At 41.9% G+C, this 24,923-nt stretch overlaps 1 protein-coding gene across 4 annotated transcripts in view; it reads left to right on the top strand.

Moving 5' to 3' along the window:
• The window catches only part of RGS19 (regulator of G protein signaling 19), an 895,116-nt gene that overhangs the window by 274,554 nt on the left and 595,639 nt on the right, over positions 1-24,923 (top strand). Inside the window, exon 1 of one of the 4 annotated variants that reach the window (XM_044090385.1) lies at positions 19,970-19,991. The exons of the other annotated variants lie outside the window; for them this stretch is intronic. The gene's annotated coding sequence lies outside the window, so the exon portion shown is untranslated. Of the gene's footprint in view, positions 1-19,969; positions 19,992-24,923 lie in introns of those variants that run through there. 4 annotated transcript variants of the gene reach the window in all.

The following is a 24,923-nucleotide window of genomic DNA, read 5'->3' as shown; positions in this document are numbered from 1 at the left end:
AAGCAACTAACTGGCCTCTTGCTGGAACTTGAATCACTCACTTTCACCTCATGTGTCCTGTCCTTGAGCCAAATGAAAATCTAGAAAATCTCTCAACGTTGACCGTTCATCGGTTTGGTTTTATGAAAGGAAGGTCCTGCCTCTTTTTCAAAGAAATGAATGAGGTTAAAGTAACTAAAGCAGTGGATAGTGGTAATAGAAAATATAGCATATCTAGAGCTGGCCAAGGCCTCTGACATTATTTCCCATGCAAGCATTCTTGATAGACTTGTAAATCTGAATATAAATTGTTACATTGTGTGATGGATAGTTAACTGGCTGTCTGACAGAACCCATATGGTTAAAGTAACAGATGCTGTTTCTGAAAGCAAAACAGTTACAAGTGGTGCACCACAGGGCTCAGGTTTGGGCATTTTCCTATCTGGTGTATATTTCTCAGACCTTCAGGCCAGCACTGCTGGCCTATGGTTAATTAACTTTCCAGATTACTATAAATTGGGTGTTGTTATTCAATCTTCATCTGACTCACAAATGCTCCAACACAACTTAGACCATGTTAACAATGGGAGCAAAGACCACGGTCTTCAATTAAATGTAAAAAATGTAGAATAGTTCATTTTGGTAAACAAAATAGTTTCACTTACCATATAGGAGATGCTCTCCTCCAGTCAGATACTGTCATAAAGGATCTCTGCACTCTTGTTGATAATTCCTTATCATTTGACCATCATGTCTCCACAGTAGTTAAGAGAGCTTTTTATCTGACCCATCTGATTTCCAAAGGCATATCCACTTGCGCCAAAGGAGTCTTAATATGCATCTTTTGGCATGTGTTTATCTAAATATGCATACAACTTGAGAGATCTCAGAGATTCATAACTAAAGTTGAATGGCCTCAAAAATCTTAGTTATCTGAAGAGAACGGCAGACTCCTCTTTGAAGATCTATGTCTAGCCCTTCATGCCATGAAAGATCCAATCCTGTTTGATCTCCTGTTCCTTCACAGAATTAATGCTACCTCAAATATTCACTTAAAGGAGCTAGATCTTCATCAGCAGATAAGTAAGACACATTGGCATGATAGATTCATATCCCAGTGTATCCCTCACAGATGGAACAAACTTCCGCTGTCTGTCAAGCAGAGTCATGTAAACCTAGATAACTGGATGGACAGCCTCATATTCTCTCCGTCTATCTTAGCTTGCCCTCCTTGAAGCTATAGAGGGAAATTTTGAATTTGTTTTTTTTTGTCTACAGATCAATTGGCTAGTAATTGCCTATGTACCTATGAAAATTAGCTAAGCTCCCAACAGAGCTAATCCAATTAGCAAATGTAAAAAAATCAAGTAAATAAGTAATTGCAACTTTTTCCTTTTCTGTTCTTTATTGTTAGATTTGTGCTTATGTTTAATTTATGTGTGATACTTAGGAAATAAGCACTCAGATCGACATGCTGAAATGTAGCCTGGTAATTAATCCAGGTTTGTGAGATGTACCGCAGAGGTACATACATTTTAGTACTGATTTTTAAAATTCAGTCAAATGCACAAATCATTGACAGTTTTTAATGAAGGACAGAATATGTATAAGTGAAGATCTGATGAAAACATTGACAGAGAGGTACACTTGTTTTCATTTGTCTTTGAATATTTCAGCTGTATACATTGTGTCCACCTGTTTGCATGTTTTAATTATTTACAAAGAATTTGCCTTTCTTTTCATTGTGGCTTAAGTATGAGGACTGTAGAGTGATTGTAAAGTCTGTATTCCTGGCATTTTATTAATACCAACTAATAGCGGAATAAACCGTTTAGAGCCTTTTGTGATCAGGTCAGAACGGTCATGCAGTGAAGATGATGTATTATTGGAAGTAGAGTTATGGGGGTGGGGACAGGGTTTAGGTACCTTCTCAGACTCAGTTTCATTTTTTTATGAAAGTTGTAAGCTGTTTTTTAGACACTGAGGCACTCCAGGTTTGGTGCTTCCGGCTATATGGGTTGTGTCTGATTTGTGCATTTGCAAGTGCCAGAAGTTTTTGGTCAAAGGGTCACTGGTTGTGACCAAACTAGAGCACCCCATGTGTAAAAATATGAATTACGAATGACTTTGCCATAGTGTATTGCTATTATACATTGGCAGTATTTTAAAAAGAAACAAATGAATTGCCTTTAAATAATGTTGTGCAATGCATACTTGTTGGTGCTTCTATTTCTCTAATTGTACAAGTCAGTGGAATCCATATTAGAGGAAGTACTGCATGTCTCCTCCTTAGAGTACATTATATGTACTTCCTTTGACTGTAATGGTAACCTTGGATACACGTCTCCTTCTTAGACTACATTATATGTACTTCCTTCTGCTGTGATGGTAGCCTTGGATGCACGTCTCCTCAAAGTGTATTATGTATACTTCCTTCAACTGTAATGGTAGCCTTGGATGCACATGTCTCCTCCTTAGAGTCCATTATATGTACTTCCTTCGACTGTAATGGTAGCCTTGGATGTCTGTCAGAATTTCATTGTCAAAAGTGAACAGATGAAAACCAAAAAAGAGCATTTTAACTTTTTTTTTCCCAAGGGGCTTTGTCTTCAAGGTGACTCACGTCTTGGGGCAGGGAACTTACTAAATACCTTATTTTCAAAGTTTTTGTTCCCCAGATTTTGGTCACAAAATGATGATAGAAAACTGTAGCTCATTTTTAACGTAAGCTTTCAGCTAGTGCTACTGTTCTTTATTTATACTCCAGACTGTAATCAGTACAGACCTTAGGCAATTATTTTGGCAAATCATGTGACAGACTAGTTAATTAATTTTGTTTGTTTGTGTTAGATTGTTTGTCGGTTGGTTGATTTGTTAGTTTTTTAGTTTGTTTGTTAGTTTTTTCTTTGTTAGTTAGCTATTTAGTTTGTTTGTTAGATAATTCAATGGCAAAGCCCAAGTTTTAAGTTTCAGTTCAGTAAACAATGGAGTAGTCCTTCTTCAGGCTACAATATCATGTCTCCATATTATGTATGACAATAAGTACTTTATCAGTATTTCCAATATTTCTTGATGTGATAAATGTTTCATTACTAGTAATTTTTAATCCTTGTTTACTTGGGTTCTAAAAAGATCTGGCACATTCTAGCCCACTTCTGGTTATCACACTAAATATAATCATCAGTAAGATGGATTCAATATTTCTGTTATATATTGCAGATACATTATGATAGCCTAGCAGTCTCTTTACATGTTATTTATATGAAAATCATCCATTATCATTGCTCGAGCTAGACTGTCTCCCTCAGAATGAATCCTTCCTTTGTATTAAAAGAAGCATAAAGCCTGAGCTGAAGACTGGTAGTTGCCCCAAATAAGTTAAAAGACGGCAACGAAAATACAGTGTGAGTTTGTTGTGCAAGTAGGGTGTGTAAAATGCTGTAGGTTTGGAGTGTGTGTGCGTGTGTGTGTGTGTGTGTGTGTGTGTGTGTGTGTGTGTGTGTGTGTGTGTGTGTGTGTTGTAATAAGGTATGTATGGTGTTGTATACAAGGTGAGTATGTTGTAAGTAGCATGCATATAATGCTGTAGGTTTGGAGTGTGTATGCTGCAGGTTAGGTTTGATGGTACTCCAGTTAAGGTGTATATGGTATTGAGCATGGTGACTACAAGTGAGAAAAATAATGCCCAGACTTTGAAAAAAATTATATTGCAGTATTAGTGTTACACTCTCATGTCCATTTTATAATGTTTTATATGCCTTTATTTTATATCTAACTTAGTATATCCAAACTGACAGCTCAGAAAACATATGTAAGCTGCTGTTATGGGGTTCTGTGGGTGCAGTGTGTATTGTGTTGTAGTTTCTCTGTTTATGGGGTGTGGATATGATGATATTAGTGCTGTATGTGGTATGTACATTGTATAAAGTTAGGATAGGATCATAGGAGATTACTAGGCTCTCGACTCAGAGGTAATTTTAAGCCCAGCTGTTTCAACCCAATATAATACCGTAAAAGTACTAGTCAATACCCAAGACTGCATTTAGTGATGACTGCCCATGTCCAGGAGGATTGTGGGTGCTATCCCTGGTATGAATTTACTGTGCCCCATTCACTCTTCCAGGTTCCTCTTGAACAGTGTCATAGAGGTGCTCTGTTTCACATGAACTGGTAGCCTGTTTCAAAGATGTGGCAGTTGCTGGGACCCATTTAATTTATGATATGCAGCAAGTTCATTAGGTTTGGGTCTTGGCTTGCTGTGTAGGCCAGGAATAAGTCTCCCCTTAGAAGTCTATAAGGTACGGAGTATAGTGACAGGGACTTTAGTTGGTCCATGTAAGGCACATGCCAGAGGCCTTTGATCTTCTTTATTAGAAACCTCTGAGGTCTCTCCAATTGTTGCAGGTGCTTAGTACGGTACATACCAAATGGAGTGTTATACTCCATTATGGGCCAGATAAGTGCCGAGTATAGGGGGTTATAACCTCTTTTGCTCTTGAGGTGATGCCTTTACTAATCAAGTGAACCACGTGGAAAGCTTTCCTTACAATGGTAGACACGTGGTAGTCGAACTTAGGGTCACAGTCAGTCTGTGATCCCAGGTCCCTTACCACTTCATAGGAACTTAGGACATTGCTGTTGATTTGATAGTGTGAAGGGACATTGTTCGTGCCAAAGGGAATGATGATGCATTTCTTTGCATTCAGTTTGAGACCGTGACTAATACACCAGTTCTTGGTCTGTGTGAGACCCTCCTGGAGTATACTGACATCATTTGGGGATTCAATGATTGTGCCCAGTTTGCAGTTGTCTGCAGACTTGGTCAGCCACAACCCTTTAGTTTTGACCTGAACTTCTGAGAAGTATATACCAAACAGTAGGGGGCCCAGCACTGACTCCTGTGGTACCCCGCTGGTAACAGGTCTGCTGGTTGATGTGGAGTCACCCACTTTTGATACTGTGTGCCCAGTTTGTGAGCCAGTTGGCAAACCATCTTACAATGAAGGAGTTTGCATTCAGTTTGCTAGGTTTATCGGTAATGCCTGAATGTGGGATTGGAGGTCCATAATGATACGTTCCATGGTCTTACAAATGTGGCTGGTTAGGCTTATGGGTCTGTAATTCCCTGGGTCTGTTGTTAGGCCACCTTAGTGGAGGGGAATAACTGTAGCTGTTCTCCAGTCTGCAGGAACAAAGCCTGTGGTTAGGCTATGATTGAAAAGGGTACTTAGTGGTGATGCTAGTTCTAGTTCATATTTTAGCCTGTTTAGACGACAGCATGGGATGCCATCTGGTCCCACAGAAGCCGTGTTCTTTGCCTTGGACGGGGATTTGAGGACCTGCTCTTCAGCTATGTAAGGTGGGGGTGGGGGTGGGGTTTGGGGGGGGTTTGTTGTAAGTTAGGTGGGGATAAGGGAGTAAAATTTTTGCCAAGCCTACTTGATAGCAAGTTCGCTATCTCTGTGGGGTCAATGTGTGTGATGCTGTTGGCCACTAGGTCTGCACATGCGTGGGTCCTACTCTTTAGGTTACGTAAGTAGCTGTAAAAGGCATCATGGTTATCCTTGGCTGTACTTGCCAAATTTCTCTCAAAGGAGCCCTTGGAGGATGTGATGAGTTGTCTTAGATACAGTGTTATGCAGGGGGGGTAGGGAGTACTTACTGTTGCAGGAAAGAAGAATGTTGTATTATAGGCAAGACCCTAGCCTGAAAATGTTACAGTTGGATAAGAGGTCTAGCATGAAAATCAAATGTAAATAAATATATACATACATACATAAACAAGTAAATGCCTGTGAATGGCGATGACAGAATAATGTTTATGACAATGCAGATAGGATGCATGGAATGAGTTAGGATGCATTTGATGCTACAGGTAGAATATAAATTATGATGTTTCCAGAATATTGTGGCCAGATTGTGAATTTGTCATATGTCTGGATGTATAGTAGTTATCTACTGTGTTTGTGTCTGGTGTGTCAGGTAGAAAGTGCACTGTGTTGCATGTTATATGGTGTGTTAGGTACAGACTGTATTGTGTTGCGTGTTGTATGTTTTGTCTGCATGGAGCTGTAGTTAGTGTTTGACTGCCACTGTGAATAGCATAAACATATAGCTGCAGTTCGGATGTGAATAGAGCTGCAGGTTGAGTTTATGTGACATTTGTAAACAAGGCTAGGCTTAGAAATGTGAAGCCCTAGACAGAGTAGTCAGTGCCTTCCCTCATCTGCTGTATCACTGATGGTCAGAAATACTGTATCCAGTTTTTTTTAATTTACGGAAAAAAATAAGGCTGAAGTCAGGTACTAGTTATAAGGCTATCAGGGCAATTTGATGTACGCTTTGGGCCTGTTGTTAGTTTGAATCAGTTGTATATATGAATACAGTTGTCCTCTGTGAACGTTGAGGGTTTTGTAAATGCATGCAACTTTGAAAAGTAGTACCAAAACCAATAACGTGACTAGCTTTATTCCAGTATTACCGTAATTGTCTCAGCTGGTATTAGCGACTTCCGGCATTTCAGTTTGATCGAATTTCTAGTGGGTGTGTAGAAGAAAGGCTGACTGACTGAGGATGATTTCTACAGAAATTTTGTAGGGGTTTACATCCTGTTGTCTCCTAAACCTTATTATCAGGTGAAGGTTTGGGAATTGGAAAGCATCCAATGTTTTGATTTTGCAATGGGGATGAATTCAAAATCAACAGTTATGTTTAGGGAGCCATCTAGTGGACAGTTTCAAACTGGTCATACAAGATCTAGGACAAAACTTTTGAATTTTTATCTTTTCTTACTGTATAGATTTGTCACTTCCTAGGGCGTGGCTAAACGGGAGCTTTGTGTGTGTGTCTGATAGTGAAAACATTATATATATACAGCACTTTTATTCCCTGTTGACTCATGTTACTAACATTGCTACATACTCAAGTGTGCTAGCTTGCACTGCATTTGAATTGCTTTTACTGCAGTTTTAGCTACTTTTCTGTATATATATATATATATATATATATATATATATATATATATATATATATATATATATATATATAAATCTAAGCCTGTTTCCTGTCTTTCCTGTAACTAGTGTAATCCAGATTCAGATTTGCTGTATCCAGGACTGTATGTCAGCTTCTGAGCCCCTCCAAGCTTTCTGTGTTGGAAGGAAGCCTTCTAGCTTATCAGTGGGAGTGGTAAGCACTAGGTAACCTATCTACCACATAAGGAGTGGTTCTGGCCCAGAAATTGTAGTTATTGGCCGTTCGGGCAGTTTTTCCATCTCTCTCAACTTTCTGGTTTAAAAGCCCACATTTGCACTTGTTTCCCCCCTTTCCTGTAACTAGTTTAGTCCAGATACAGATTCTTAGTTTTAGCACTTGAATTTGCTTATTCGTGATCAGCACTTGTTCAGAACTTGTTGTAAGCACTAAATAACCTACTAATTACTACAGCTCTTGTACTCACTTTCCTCACTTATCTAGAGGAAAATAGTTTTTTATTCAGGCATGTCCAAGGGTCAGCTCCCAGTGTTCTCTCCTGTCTATCTGATGAATCTGGGCATTTTGGGGCAATGCAGCAATTGCCTCATGTACACAGACAACCCTCTCCTCCTACCACCCAACACTACAACCTGTAAGAGATGCACTTATCTAGTCAAACTGGAGGTAAAGCTCTCTCCAACCAAGACTGAACTTGACAGTCAAGAGGAAAAGGTAAACACTTGCACCACACCACACTCATCACATAGTCTCACTAAATCTACGCCAATAAAATCCACACATAGAAACACAAAAACATTCGCAGAGGCTCTCAATAATAATCTGTCTAAGCAACAGAGACCTCCAAAGCAGAAACGCAATCAACCTCCATCCCCTAACACAACCAAAATGACACATAGCCCACAGACTCAGTGTGCCACGCAACCACAGCCAATAAGGCAAAACAACGTACCCAACAGACTAGTCATAGGTGACTCTATAGTCAGGCACACTGATGTCCCACTCACCAGGCTAAACAAGGAGAAGGTTACTGTCAGCTGCCTGTCGGGTGCCAGGATCCACCACATAACCCACGCACTCAGGTCACTCCACAACAAGTACAAATATGACTCTGTCATTGTCCATGTTGCTGTGAAATACCTGAGACATACCTCCCTGGACTACATGAAAAGAGACATGGAAAAGCTCTCTGATCTTGTAGCCCAGGCAGGTATGACCCTAGCCCTGAGTAGCATTCTGCCATCACCCAGAATGATGCCGCAGTACAAGGACAAAATGATTGAGTTCAACAATTGGCTAAGCTTCTGGTGTCATTCTAAAGGGATCCAGTATCTGTCTGCCTGGGATAACATGGTCGACAGACCACAATGCTTTGCCAGAGATGGCCTGCACCTGTCACCCCTGGGATTCCAGATACTGGCTAAGGTTCTTGCCGCCCCTATAGTGCCTTTTTTAGGCAAGGTTCAAATGACAAATTCACCAACTTAACAGGAACAGGCAAGCAAAAACTGAGGGTGATGCTACTCAATGCTAGAAGTTTAAATCTCAAAATGCCCTCACTCGAGGCACTCCTTAAAATAGAGAACCTCAATATCTGTGCAGTGACTGAGACCTGATTCAAGGCTCCAGAGAGCACCCCTGCGCTACCAGGCTATAACTCATACCACACTTTTCGGCCATGTAACCTGGACAGGAACACCAAAGGCGGAGGTGTGTCTATATTCATTAAGGATATCCATACCTCCAGGCTAGTTGCTCAGCTTAATGCAGCCGAGGTTATCAAAGTGCAACTAACTCTGGGCAAAACTGCAATCCAAATTGTAGCTTGCTACAGATCCCCCACCATGCTCCAGGATTCCCACTCCTCTTTTCTTGATGTACTGGAAAATATTAGGGTTCAACCAAACACCCTAATAATGGGCAATTTCAACTACCCCTCCATTAACTGGGAAAACTACTCGTGTACCATCTCCTTCACTCAATGCTTTCTGGAATTCATAATCTCCAATGCCCTAGATTAACTTATCCACACCCCCGCCAGGGGCAACAATATCCTAGATCTAGTCATTACCAACATGAGTGACCGGTGTTCCACACCTGAAGTCAATGCCTCATTGGTCTGATCCAACCATAAGCTGATTACCCTAGATAGCCACATCCTGCCCCCACCCTCCATTAAGGAAACCATGGTAAAAAATTTCTCCAAAGCCACCTTCATGCTTCTTAAGACAGAAGTGGTGAACTTCATGACACCCATGCAGATGGACAGTACAGTTATGACTACTGAATCCTACACAATTGCACTTTATAAGCACTTACACTTACACTAGTGCATGGATCGTGCTATCCCAAACAGAATCAAGATGCTATCCTCCAAAAAAGGAAGCCAATCTGGTGGTCCCCTGCCATAAACAAACTGTACAACAAAAGGAAGAAACTGTTGCAAAAGAGAGTAAAATCCCATGAGTGGAGGAGCTCCCTGGTCAGCCTCAGTAAGAAGCTGCGATCCCTGATAAAATCCTCCAAAGCTAGTTACAAAAACAAAATTGCCACTGATTCTAAAGACAACCACAAAGCATTCTATAGCTATGTAAAGAATCTCAATGGCAACACTCAGATCTGCTCTGAGTTACAGCACAATGGCACTAAATATACAGACCCAGCTGATATTTCCAACATCCTGGCAGATAGGTTCAGTGCTAACTTTACCCCCCTCTCACCCCCTAAAGAGCCCATCTCTATACCGGAAGAATGCAAAGTTCCTGTAATCACAGCTGCACAGGTAAAAAACACACTCTCCAAAGCCAAGAACATATTATCCATGGGACCAGACAACATCCCAGGCTGCGTTCTACATGAACTACAGAATGAACTGGCACCCCACCTAAAGTACCATGTTCAATCATAGCCTCACCTCAGAATTTGTGCCTGCTGAATGGTGCACAGTGACGGTTATCCCACTCCACAAGGGGGGAGCCACCACGGACCCTGGGAACTACCGCCCCATTAACCTGATGAGCCTGGTCTGCAATGCCATGGAACGTATCATCATGGAACTTATAAACAAAGACATTGGTAATCTCCAAACTCTGGACCCCACCCAGTTCGGGCTTGTAAAAGGCAGATCATGTCTCCTAAACCTGATAGACTTCTTTGAAGCAGTCACCAAAGCCGTAGACAAGGGTAAAAGGGTTCACACAGCCTATCTAGATCTCGCCAAGGCTTTCGACACCATCCCCCACTCTGGAATTATAGATAAACTCACTAAACTAGGTATAAATCCCTATGTCAAAAGAAGGGTTACCAACTGGCTGACTGACAGAACCCACACTGTGAAAGAGCAGACTCCAAAACAGGGTTCAGTCCTGGGTCCTCTCCTATTTGGTATCTACTTCTCTGAAGTACAGGCTAACACAGAAGGTCTTTGGCTAATGAAGTTCGCAGATGACTGCAAACTAGGAGCCATAATCAAAACTCCTAACAATGTGGACATCCTACAAAAAGGCCTCACTGACACAGACGCCTGATGTCAAAGCCATGGCCTCAAGCTCAATGCCAAAAAGTGCATTGTCATCCCCTTTGGTAAAAACACTGTACCCGTGAACTACAACATAGGCGGTAAATAATTTTCTTGGGTGGCAAAAGCCAGGGTACCTTTTTGGCTGGGCTTGTATAGGCCCCAGGGCCGATAGCCTAGTACCTACCTATGAACCTATGTTCGTCACCCGTCTTTGTGGTCACGTTGTACTTTGTCATCAGCAAGAATGTTTTTTAATCTGCTTGTCAGGATAACACTTTGTAATCGTACTGGTTATTGTCTTTTCAAATGGATTATGTTGTTTGCACTTGTCATAAGGCCGATGTGTTTTCTTATATGGATGACTCACTTTGAAAAATGGTCAGCTGTCAGGTTTCTGATAGGCTGCAGTCATATATTATATTTGATACTGTATGCTTACTACTTTCAAATTGTAGCAAAAACTTGGTACTTTAGATTTATTAATGAGTGTTATTCCATGGTTATCTGCACTGGAAAAAATGTTCAGTAAAATTTATTTGTCTTTGTGTCTTTCGGCTTTACCCGGTTAGGGGTCGCCACAGCGGAACTCCGGTCCGCTAATGATTGGCAGTAGATTTTTACGTACTGGCTTGCCGGGCCTAACGCACAACCTTCAACGAAGGAACGCCATAATTTTGAATTCTGTCCCTAACCAAGAGAATTACTGGCCTCAAACAGTTGCCCTATGCAGCACGATTGAAAAAGCTAAGACTGTTCTCTGTTGCATATCGCTTTCTCAGAGGTGATATCGGTCTAACGTACAGAGCCATGTCCGACCCAGAATTGTTGAACATGCTCCATCTTAGCAAAACCAAATCTACTCGAGCTACATGCTCTAGGGATATAAACCTCAACACAACAATGAATAGAACATGCTGGAGGGATAGATTCCCTTCGCAGAGACTTCCCTTACTATGGAACAGGGTCCCGATCTACATAAGACAGAGCCCCTCACTATCACTCTTCAAGAGGAACCTTGATGAGTGGATGGGTAACAGAAAGTTCACACCGGGGATCACACCAACAGCACTACTAGATAGGGGCCAAGGGTACTAGCTGCTAGTACAAGGGTCTAGGAAACTACTAAAGGGGTGGTGAATACCGCACAACGTGGCTGGGCTAACATATGCCTTCGGGCAGATAGCCCAGTACCAACCTCTGAACCTATGAACCTATGAACCTCTGAACCTATTATTTTTTTTCTTTTTGATCTGTGTCACAAACAATACATATGATTCAATTAATAGTCTATTTTTACCACTACATTTATTTTCTTTTTCTGTATGTACTGTCTTTTTATTGTCAAAGAAAATAAAAAGAGGCAGTCCCTGCATGGTAATCAAAGATAAATACAAATTTCACCAAGATAGTGTAGAAATCAAGTGCACAGATATTCTGTACAGACTAAAAGTGAAAAAAAATACTTGACAGATTTTGAAAAAACAATCTTTAGCAGTATTAGTGTTGCTGACTCATGTTCATTTTAAGTGTTTAATATGGCATTATTTTATATATTACCTACCGCATTCTTATTGACAGCTCACCTGCACACATTATGAGCTGTTATTAATCTCTATGACCTGAGGAAGCAGTAAATTACATCAGAGGGTACATCTCCACGTGCTTACTCTTTTCAGATCTCTTTCTATGCCATAAGGTAGTGAAAGAGTGAAAAAACACAGCAGTTACCCAGTTGCCCTTTTATGTATCTTTTGTTTTATTACATAGACTCAGAATAACAAAAATGCACACTAATATGCATTCCTCCAAGTGTATCATTACCTGGTTATGTAACCTAACAGTGCATCATAACGTATACTAACTAGTACTAACTATCAAAGACTAACATAATTTGAATTATTTACTCTGTCACCTGTTTCTGCCATAAGTGCCATTGCACCCTATGTGAGTAATCCCAACACCTCCCCCCGTTGTAAACAACCCTATTCTTCTTCCTCTGTTCCTTTAAGCTGAACGTAGTTTGCAAATCATAACCACCCCATTCCCATCGTCTACTGTCCCTTTCTCCTTATTCTTCCATTGTTTTGTATAATTTGACGTGCCCTACAAGTGGTTCAAAAATACATCATCAGGCTGAGATACAGCTCTCCCACATGACACAATATAGGGAGTCTTTATTAGTGAACTGACTAGACAGCAGAGTCCTTATCCCTAGCGTCCCTCTCTATGTACTAACATTATATTGTTATGTTGAGCAGGCCATGGCTAGTGCCCTGAGGACGTCTCCACTACAGGCCCTTGGAGCCGCCTCCTACCGCTGCCAGATACTGAACCTGCAGTCACTTGTATCTTTCGGCTTTTCCCAGTTAGGGGTCACCACAGTGGAACTCCAGTCCACTAATGATTGGCAGTACATTTTTATGTACCGACTTGCCAGGCCTGACACACAACCTTCAACGAAGGTACGCCCATTCACGCATGTCTCCACACAGAAGACGCTTTAGCTGAGAATCGAACAGGACAATGTCTTACTGTGAGGCGACAATGCTACCGCAGCACCACCACCGCAGCTTGAATTTCAGCCTCTCTCAGCCTTAGCGAGATCTCTACCCAACATGCTTCCTCTGCCCAGGCTGGCCACACCCCTCCTAGATCTTTACCCAGCATGCTTCCTCTGCCCAGGCTGGCCACACTCCTCCTAGATCTCTACCCAGCATGCTTCTTCTAACCAGGTTGCCCACTTCCCTCCTAGAGGTCTACCTAGCATGCTTCCTCTGCCCAGGATGGCCACACCCCTCCTAGATCTCTACCTAGCATGCTTCCCCTGCCCAGGCTGGCCACATCCCTCATAGCTCTCTACCCAGCATGCTTCCTCTGCTCAGGCTGGCCACACCCCTCCTAGATCTTTACCCAGCATACTTCCTCTGCCCAGGATGGCTACACCCCTCCTAGATCTGTACCTAGCATGCTTCCTCTGCCCAGGGTGGTCACATCCATCCTAGATCTCTACCCAGCAGGCTTCCTCTGCCCAGGCTGGCCACACTCCTCCTCATTGCTTAAACTATTGAGCCAGTAATTGAATTTGGGCACCTGTATCATAGGCTGTACAAGTAGTGGCTTAACTTTAAGATAAAATCTAGACATAGTATTTGAAGCCCCTCCTTCCTCATATGATTAGTGTTCAACAAGCAGGATTCACTCATGAATGACGAAGTACAAACTATTTCTGAGTTTTACTTCCATTCAGTCAGTGTTCTAGATTTCACACACAGCTCATGGTTAAAGAAAGCATTCATTTCTATTTCTTCTATAAACCATGCATTCTCACATTCTTGAATTCTGGCCATTAAATGCTGTACTGTAACCCTAGAGCCAGCATTTTCACTAATTCATTTATATGCTCCCCTCTTCCTGGAGAAGAGGCACCATGCAGGGGTGTCTTGTCTCCACTGCCTTTTTCTGCTAAGAGTCAAATACCTGGAAAAGGTCATTGTTCTTGATAACAGACATCTGTGTTATCTTTACAACAAAAATTAGAAAGTACACAGTTGCATAATTAAATTGTTTATGTTCTTCAATGACTCCATGGTAGTCTCAATGGATCCAATTAGGGACCTGTCCACATGTGGTAGTCTCAGCAGATCCATTTAAGGAATTTCCCACGCATAGTCATTTCAGCAGATCCAGATAAGTAATTGTCCATATATGATAGTAAATGTGGTAGTCTCAAAAGATCCAGTTAAGGAATTGTCTGAAGGCAAATATAAATAAAACTCTTACTTTCCCTGCGAACAAGATGGACATTGATCTCTTTCGTACTAAATCCTCTTTTCCTTATATATCTCCCTCTCCAAAAAACATTAGTGCACTTATTCAGCCACAGATAATATCCACAATCTCTCTACATTTTTGTAAAAACTATATATCTGAGTACTCATTTGGTCTTTGTATCAAGCAGAACTGCAGTCATGAATATGATATATGGACCATTTGCATTGTACATGACTCAACATACCGCTGTCTTAAAAGGTGCTTGTTTACAATATGTAAACTGGCTGTGCAGTTTATGTAGAGCTAAAAATGTCCTAAGCCTCCAAGGCACATCCGGTCTTGGCTTTTCAAGAATGGAGAATCTACACGCCATACCCTTCAACCTCTTAGAGCAAGAAGTCTGGACAAAGCCATAAATAAAAGTGGGACAAAAGCCCAAAAATAGGGCCAATTTTTAAATATTGCTCTTACAAACTTAGAAAGTTGGTAGAATAAAAGGTTGTGCATTAGCATGAATTTTCTGAAGGGTATGAAGTCTGAAACTCAAGTGTCTGTCATTTTTTTCAAATGTCAATATTTAATGATTTGCCACTAATTTGCAGGAAAACCACACTTTTATGAAAAATGGACCAAACATATGAGGCAAAAATCTGTACAGTTGAGAGATATGCTACCCGCAGGCACTCACTGTCAAAGTTAGTTTTTTGTATCAATCACTTCAGACACTCTGCTATGAGTTGAAATGGAAGCAGTAATACCAGACACCCCATACAAGTTCAAGTTGATGTGGTAGGGCATATATTTCCCCACAAGATGGAAGACACCTTCACCTCCCAAATCTATCAAAGTCTGGCAGCCCTTTATGGAAGCAGCCTGCAGATAAGTGATGGTCTCAGGAAAACGAAAATGTATTCACAGACTCTGTGGCTCAGCAAACAGACAATGGGCAGCTGCAAATGGATATTTTTGATTACAAACAAATAAAAAGATTAATTTTACTTTTGGTACCTTCAGTTTTGCCACACAGACATGTCTTCCAAGTGCCGATCATACTGATTCCTACTGTATACCCGTTATTCCAACGATTTAGGAACACGCAAAGTTCAAATCTCAGTTGCAGATTTAAAATCTGTCAAAGACTCTGGGTGCTATAGTGTTCTGACATTCAGGTGAGGTAATTTAAACCACTGAAGAGTAACTGTTATCAGCTCACCTCCGTGAGGTAATAGGACAGATGACCCCCTAACAGCACTTTACTTCTGCACCATGGCCTGTCCTTAGCTTTTAATACAGTTAATCATGGTATCCTTTTGAGGCATTTGTGAAAGTACTGAAGAATCTCTGGTAGCCTGCATCAGTGGGATAGAATGGTAAATCCCTTGGTACAGCCAGGGGGCCTGAGTTTATCTAGCAGCTCAGGTCCTTAATGGTTCAGATAAGCATGCCCATCATGGAGGGGGGGCAGAAGGTGGTTTTCATTTAATTTGTGCCTCAGTGCCACTAACAAGACTCCTCTGAAAAGTGGACACTCATCAGAAAGATATGGGCATGCTGGCCTCAGGCAGTGATCTTAGCCCCCCCCCCCCTTGTTGGCCACATGTGGAAGAGAGCATATGTGTAGATTGAGCGGGTGTAGCCAGCGTTTGTGGTGATGCTAGGGCTTAGTTCACCACAGGGGACAGAATTATAAGTGAAAAAGTCCGTCATCACCAGAATACTTAATGGTCAGTAGGCACAGAAGCAAAAGTGATACAGTACAAAAAAAAGAATCTGTGGTACTGTCCTTCACAAGTCTGCCTTTTACCTGTCTGGCCACATGCAAAGGGTGGCATGTGAGGTCAGTTCCTTTTCCTCCTAACATCTTGTTTCTATAATTCCACAGGGCCAGTATTCAGTTTGCTGTTATTTTCTGTGCACGTTTTACTAGGATTATTCATGTGAAGGACAGAATTACATTGTCACCCTTGTACACGTGATACTCAGTTGTATTTTTCCTTTCATCAAGAGTGAATGTTTTATTTCAACTGTATAGCAGAAAATCAGTAATCCATCTAGTCTTGTGTATGTAATAATCACTTTAAAATCAGAATGTCTGAGTGTCTGTCTTGGCAGATGATGCAACTCTGAGGAAGACTTTCTGACCCTGAATCCCTGTATTATGTATGGTGGGTGGTGAGGAAGACTTTCTGACCCTGAATCCCTGTATTATGTATGGTGGGTGGTGAGGAAGACTTTCTGACCCTGAATCCCTGTATTATGTATGGTGGGTGGTGAGGAAGACTTTCTGACCCTGAATTCCTGTGTTATGTATGGTGGGTGGTGAGGAAGACTTTCTGACCCTGAATCCCTGTATTATGTGTGGTGGGTGATGAGAAGACTTTCTGACCCTGAATCCTTGTATTATGTATGGTGGGTGGTGAGGAAGACTTTCTGACCCTGAATCCCTGTATTATGTATGGTGGGTGGTGAGGAAGACTTTCTGACCCTGAATCCCTGTATTATGTATGGTGGCTGGTGAGGAAGACTTTCTGACCCTGAATCCCTGTATTATGTATGGTGGGTGGTGAGGAAGACTTTCTGACCCTGAATTCCTGTGTTATGTATGGTGGGTGGTGAGGAAGACTTTCTGACCCTGAATCCCTGTATTATGTATGGTGGGTGGTGAGGAAGACTTTCTGACCCTGAATCCCTGTATTATGTATGGTGGGTGGTGAGGAAGACTTTCTGACCCTGAATCCCTGTATTATGTATGGTGGGTGGTGAGGAAGACTTTCTGACCCTGAATTCCTGTGTTATGTATGGTGGGTGGTGAGGAAGACTTTCTGACCCTGAATCCCTTGTGTTATGTATGGTGGGTAGTAAGCTTTGCTTCAGCAGTAAAATGTAGAGGACTGTCTCACACTAACAGACTAGATGTCATCTAATTCCTGTTAGCATCTTAGGAGCATAAGCTGAAACAAGCACCCTATTCACTTGAGAACCTTTCAGTAGTTGTTCACGCTGTTGTTCCCCACTCAATACCTGATTATGTTGAGCTGATTCAAAATTCGGATAACTTACAAGTATTGCCTGTTACCATTACATCACACCATTCTGTGAAGTCTGCAGTGGACACTGATTTACATTTGTGAGGACTCTGAAGTGGACACTGGTTAAATCTCGTACCACTTTTAAAGTTGTGGTATTAATGTGTCTAACCTTGCATGACCTGGGTGGGCCACCATCTATCTTTAAAAAAACTACCTGTCCCACACACACTGGCCAGGTCTTTGAGTGGTGCCTTATTGAGATTACTGGAGGTTCCTAGGGTATAACTGAATTCATCCATCTTCATTATTTTTCCATTCAGGCACCGTGGTCGTTAAACCTCCTGCTGTGGTGGTGTCAGGAGACTGCAGAGATGATTATGTTTAAGTGACTCCTAAAGAAGTATGTTTCCTAACTAATGACCTCTCATGACTTGTAACTTTCTCTTCCTCTTTTGATTGTTAACTGCAGAGTTTTGATGTGTTTTGACAGTTTTAGTGTACTGTGTTTGGTGTGCTAATTACATTAATATGTCAAAATTTATGTTTGAAACATTGAATTTTACATTTCTTCACCTCTTCTTCCCTTTTGCTGTCAGCCAGCTTCCTGTCTGTCCTGCTCCATGCACACTGGCAGCAAAATAACCCTCCTTCATTTACTAATGCTTCTCCACCACTAGAGGCTAAATAATCCCTCCTTTTTCTCCTTTTGATTCAAGTCCCCCCACAGTCACCATCACATCGACAAGCAGCTGTGCATTGTCGCTCCATACTCACATGACATCGACAAGCAGCTGTGCATAAAGTAATCTTCTCCTGACCAAACTCCTGTGTCACTTTATCATTACACTTAACAGTTTCCTGTCTGTTTGCCAAACTCTATTTTTTCTAATTTCTGAGTCCATTCTTTTGTCTAATTACTGTACCTAACCTTTCTTTGTCCCTAAACTTCAAAGATCACAATTTATCTTGCTCTCCATATGAGCATAATTTTCCCCCAAATGCCTCCCTTCGCCCTTCCTTCAGTCTTCAAACATTTGCTGTAAAACGTACTTTCTGTCCTGCCTTTACTTCCCACTTAGTACTTCACTTAGCTCATTACATTATATTTGTCAATAACAGAAGGGCACAATAAGCATATCTAGTCTGCCCTTTTAAGTGCCTTTACATGCTGCCTCACTTCCATCCTGCCCTTCCTATTTACTGTTTTGTCACCTGTCCCATGAACTCTTAAGTGCACCTTCCTCCATTCTGCCCCATAGCACTCCTCACTCCCCCACACCCCCAGATTATATAGGTATCTGTACACCTGCAGCCTGCGCAGTGCTGTTCATTTAGTTCAATGTTTCAATACCTCTGACTGTTAGGACTTCAGCTGCAGAAGGCCTGAAATGTGGCCTGACTTCTACAACTCAGCACCCTTCCTTTTCCAGGTGTGGCCAATGTCCTCCCCCTCTAGGATGTATAAAATTGCTCCCCATCCATGCCATATTAGATCCATTCATGCCCTGTTATATCTTTCTGGCTACAGTTTGAAATGTATGCAGCATACTGTTGGTGTTATGGTCCAACATGGTTTGGGATACTTCACCATAAGGAAAGATAATTACCCAACTGGGGAACTTCCATAATATATTGTATTGTTTTCACTTCTCTTTAGAGTAGATTTTCTAACCAGCTACTCTGGCATTGGAGTTGTATAAGGGTAAGTCAGGGCATAAGAAAGATGGCTGCTGTTGTGGTAGGCAGAGGTTCCACAAGGACTTCCTTACTCATTGTGTTTCAGAAGACGTATGTCCACTGTTGCTTATATTGTTGGATCCCTCATCCAGCACTTCAGTCTTTCCATTTATGTACCAGTGCAGGTTCCCCTGAATCCACTTCCACCCACTCTGAGCTACTCCTTCACCTTCCTCTCTGACTGCAATGGACTCATTTGTGAAAGTGCAAGGATTATTATATGAATAACAGAAGCATTAAAAACAAAGTGCCCCTTCTTTAAGCCCGGCGTGACCTCTACAGATGTACCATTTTTACTTTCTGTCTCACAATCTTGATTAAAAGCCATTCACACCCCAAGTGACTCATCTTTTGCTGGACAGAGTATTTATAGATGTAGTAATACTCACAAAGGTGCTCCAAGTATAAAAGTAATTGGAATGACACGGTTAAAATCAAACTTTCATCCAGCTCACTCGTTCAGGGAATCAGTTGTTTCCACACTCGTCATCATTGCCAGTAACCCCCATTTTCTAGAAAATAGGCAAAAGGGGGTTGATGATGGTGATGGTGGTGATGATGATGATGATGGTGATGATGGTGATGATGATGATGGTGATGATGGTGATAGTGATGATGATGGTGGTGATGATGATGGTGATGATAGTGATGATGATGGTGATGATGGTGATGATGATGGTGCTGGTGATGATGGTGATGATGGTGATGGTGATGATAATGATGGTGATGATGATGATGATGGTGATGATGATGGCGATGATGATGACGATGGTGATGATGATGATGATGGTGATGATGGTGATGATGATGATGGTGATGATGATGATGGTGATGATGGTGATGACTTGCTTCCACACTCAGACCAGTAAAGAAGGCTGTTTATTGTTTACAGCTCTGTTTCATCAGAGAACACAGCCTGGAAAAGATGTCTGAAAAGGCCAGTCCTGAAACCATTCACTTGGGTGAGTTTAACTCTGACTGTAAACTTAATTTTAAGTGCAGACCTGTAGGTGGTTTTCAACATACTGACCTATGTGGTTACACTTAATGAACTGAACACACAGTACTCTATCTAACAAATGTAGTCTCACTTCACTGAGCCTGCCTTTTTATCATGTACTGCCTGATGGTATGAGCGGCAAAGTGCAAATTCTTTACCATCTGAATATCCCACTCATGCCTACCTTTACCAAGGTGACCAACAGTCCCAGTTTCTCCAGGACAGTCCCGGTTTGGAAGTCTCTGTCCTGGAATCCCGAACATTGTCTTTGGGACACAGAAATGTCCTAGTTTAGACCGCTCAGTCTGAATGGTGACCTGGTTTCTCAGGGAAGCCAGTCCCACTGCTTTCCCATCCTGTGCAGCTCTGGGGACTTTGCAATTTTTTTGGGAATATCATTGGGTATGGGTTAAGGTCAGATGCCTTCACCCTGGCAGGAGCCTTCCATGCTCTGCCACCATCTGTCAGTCACTCCCTCCAGGACTTCTGTCATGGGGTGCTCTGCCTGACCCCACTCACTCAGGCAGGAGCTTTTCAGGCTTCACACCCATCTGCCCAGTGCACTCTTACTGACTTCTGTCAGGGCTGACCCCTACAGCCACCCCTTTGACCCTGCCAAGAGACCTTCCCCAGCCGCGGCCTCCCATGTCAGGGGACTCTGCCACCTCTATCTTTCCTGCAGGCTTCCAAATCATGCCAGCTCACTCATGCCCTCGAACCTTCTCACAGGAGCTTTCCTCTGATCCTGTCCACCCCTCTGGAACTCCCCTTTGGCCAATGAGGGGCAGATCTGCTCTCATGAAGGCTACAGAGTCCCCCTGCTTTCCCAACTAGAGTAGCTCTGGGGACTTTGAAATCTTTTAAGGATGCCATCAGTTATGGGGTGAAGTTGGATGCCTTTGCCCTGGCAGGAGCTCTCGAGGCCCCTACACCATCCACCCTGATGCTTCCTCAAGGACTTCCATCATGGGGAGCTCTGCCTGATCCCTTTCACCCAGGCAGGAGCTCTCCAGACCCTGTTGCTGTCCACCAGTCGGTCCCTTAAGGACTTCCATTGTGGGGAGTGCTGACCCCCTCCTCACCCAGCCCTGCCACTATCTGCCACTCTACCCCTTCCAGACTTCCTTCCCAGAGGGGGCATGGTCCATACCCCCTCACCCAGGTGGGAGCTGTCCTGTCCCAGTCACTTTCCACCTCTCTCTCCTTTCCAGACTTCCATCGGGACAGACCCCTCCAGGCTTAAACTTCTACCCAGGAGAGAGAGCTGTTTTCTATGGTTACATATCTCCTGACTGCTGCTAAATCATGCAGTGTCACACGTGCTCTTGGAGCCTCTCAGGAGATTTTCCCAGCCTCATGGACCTCTGCTGTGCTGCAAAGCCTCAGACAGTCCCTCATCCAAACTTCAGTGACACAGGTTCTCCCCTTTGACTTGCACCTAGGACTTTCAAACTTGCAGGGGAGGTAGTCCTGGGTCCCCCCATCTCTGTGCATTTTGCAGCACACCTCAGTCTCTCTCCCCTATGGTGCCAAGTGCCGATGAATGTGCATCGCTTCGAGCCTCCTGGCATGTGGCCTCTTGCCTCCTGGGTGGTGCCGTTCACAGAGAGGCATCCCCACAGTGCCGGGTGAAGGACAGGAGGCCAACATGCTGGCCCCTGTGCAAGATGAAGTGGCAGCCCTATCTCCACTCCCATGGGGGCAGGGACCATGGGATTGCAGACATGGCTTCTCGGGGCGGCCCTCAAGTGTCCCAGTTTAGGTCCTGTAACAAAATGGTCACCTTGACCTTTACAGAGCTGCCAAACTACCAGGTCCTTAACACAGTCACATGACTAGTACTGGCTGCAAATGAAACTTCTGTTTCTGCAGTGTTGCTGTTATGGCCTGCCTGACTGAAGTGACTAGTTTAATGGGATATTCAAAATGTGTGAAATAAATAAAATACAGATGTAAAGCAATGTGTTGCTTTAATGTGTGCATTTTAGATTGTCTCTTTATTACTTACTTTCTGTTAAATCACACTGATCAATAAGATAAAGTCAATTTAATATAGTTTTAACAGTATTTTAGTGATGTAAAAAAGGTAGCGTCAGGCAATGCCTCTAGAGAATTTTTGAGTCATTATTTAGACAATTGATATGTTCCTGGTACCTTGCCTGACAGGTGCTTCAGTAAGATGCAAGTAAGTTAAAGAATTTGGTGATTCTATCATTCATTAGCTCATCTTGTTTGCAGACTGCAGACCCTCCTAGCATACCCATGCATTACTGCAGACCCTCCTAGCTTACCCATGCTTTAATAGTGCTGTAATGTGTCTTAGCTCTGTATTTGTTAGCATTCTGGGTAGAAAGGTGGTTGTTTGTCAGGAAGCAAAGAGTAATACTTAGCTGAATACCCTCAAGTGAAAGAGAATTGGTTAATGGGGTTCGACTGGGTTTAGTGGGGTACCACTGGGTTCAGTCTCTGCACCCGTGCTGTTTAACATTTTTATCAGAAATCCCACAGAGAATAATCAGACCATTTATGCATGACAGTAAGTTGGAAGAGAGACTAGAAGTTGGAGAAACTGAAAAAGTAAGTCTTCAGGGGATCTGCGGAAAGTGGCAGGATGGGATGAGAAGATACATCATCATCAACCCCTCTTTTTCCCATTTTTAAATTGAGTCAAGATGTCAAAGTCAACTGTCTCCACTTGTGTCTCTTCAGATCTACTCTTTTATCTTCTTTGACATTTAACATCCCACCCTCACCAACACCCCCACCCCAGTCTCAGGTCTTACCTCACACTATCTATCCATCTCTAAGCTTTATTTGCTTTTCTTGCCTTCTTCTTGCCTCTCCGAAATGAATCTGCTTTACCAAATTGTCTTTTGCTTTCCTGCAAATGTGACAGAACCACCGTAATCGTGTTTTCCTTGACCATCTCTGTAATTGGGACTACTTTGGGTTGTTTTGTGATGGCCTTCTTCCTTTGTCTGTCCCACAGTGTGCATCCTAGCACCCATCTCAGACACTTTGTTTCCATCTCCTCAGGATTCCTCAGCTGCTCTGCTTTAATTGCACAGACTTCTGTGCTGTACAGAAGCACTGGTCACATTGATATTTTGTGCGCCTTCCCTTTCAGTTTCTTTGGCATTCGTCTGTCAAACACTGTCCCCGACACTTTCAACCAGTTGACTGCAGCACCTCTATTTTTTACTTTGACTTGATTCAGACTTCCCTTCTCCTCCTCCAGACTTCCCAGATACTTGAAGCTGTTTAACTGTTCCACTGTTTTCAGCTTCTTTTGAGTCTCCCACATGCTACTATGATTAGTCTAGTTTCATCTCATGTGCCTTCCGTGCCATTTCCATATAATTTGCTGGAGTGCCTGATCAGAGTCTGCCTGTAATGCCACATCATCTAGATACAGCAGCTTTGCTGATCTGTCATCTCAGACTTGTATGCTAATCTAGTCTGTCACCAGTATGAACATCAGTGGGCTCAGAGCTGAAGTGTAATGAATATACAGTCTCACTGGGAACTCCTATGTGAGTCTGAACACAGTTCGTACTTTTCATGAGGCATAATCTTACATAGCTATTCTGTTTGAAAGTTTGTGGTGTTTTTTCCTGTATCCAGTTTGTTTCAGTTAGTATATGTACAATGTTACACGTGCCATATATGGTAATGTGGGTATTGTGCTGGTAGCATATGTACAATGTTATATGATAACATGAGTATGGTATATATGATGGCCTTCCTGTTTGGTGTCTTGTACTTGAAGTAAGTAATCTGTTTGATGCTGTAAATAAGGTGTATATATACTGTAGATGATTTGTATATTTGTGATGCGGATCAGATTGTGCGTATGGCACAATGTTTAGGATGCACAAAGCTGCTTCACATTGTGTTTCCTTGTGGGATATGATGCTGTAGGCAAAGTCTGTTTGATAGTCTGTGCATGGCAGGCACTGTGCTACTTGTAAAATGTTAAGACTGCAAATAGCAGAAGGGTTATATTGCATGTTATTTGTATATATACATATATGTGCTATGTGACGTGCTACCTCCGCTAATGTGTTATTGTCGTCAGTGGATCTCATGCAACAGGATGTGGTAATGTGCTTATTGTGTATGTGTGTTGTGTTGTACAGTACTGTAAGTACATTGCATTTGTTTCCATTAATCAGGTAATATGCACAATTATATTCATTTTTTTAATATTGGATTGATTATTGCTAAATTCCACAGTACATATGTAATTATGAAAAAATTCAGTTAAGTCTGTAACACTGTTTTCAAATCTGCAACATTAGTTCATTTTAATATTGTTATAATCTTTCATTGTAATTTTTTTGTCATAATTCTACACTGTAATTCTTTAATTTGCTGCCTTGGGCCTGGATCATGGCTAAAAGGGATCTTTGGATCAACCCGACTACGTGGTTAAAAAATGAACTAAGTAAACTAAAAGGTATACACCATGCAGCAGACATAATAATGCTGTGTTAAGGGTATGGCTCATAAGGGGTGTATATGTTACAATAAGTACATTTTGGATTTTACGCCACAGATGTTGTATTTGATATTGCAGTAATTACCTGCACAATATTGGGAAATAATGGATAACACTTATTTCATGAGTAGGCAAGATTTCTCTGCTGCTTGGAAGCCATGTCCTATTGCTAAAATGCTTTCATGCATTTATACTTATAAGTAGGTAGGTATGTGTACGCATTTATGTGTGTGTGTATAAATATATATATATATATATATATATATATATAGATATATATATATATATATATATATATATATATATATGAGTGTGTCACTACATCATACATACAAAACAGCGAAGTTCAGAAGATCATGGAGAATCTTCACATCATCAAAAAAAAATGTTTTT

Source organism: Protopterus annectens, chromosome 12.part0, assembly GCF_019279795.1.
Source record: "Protopterus annectens isolate FY-2018-M chromosome 12.part0, PAN1.0, whole genome shotgun sequence".
NCBI classification, from domain to species: domain Eukaryota; kingdom Metazoa; phylum Chordata; order Ceratodontiformes; family Protopteridae; genus Protopterus; species Protopterus annectens.
Note: the sequence above shows the minus strand (reverse complement) of the source record. Positions and strands in the feature narration are given on the sequence as shown.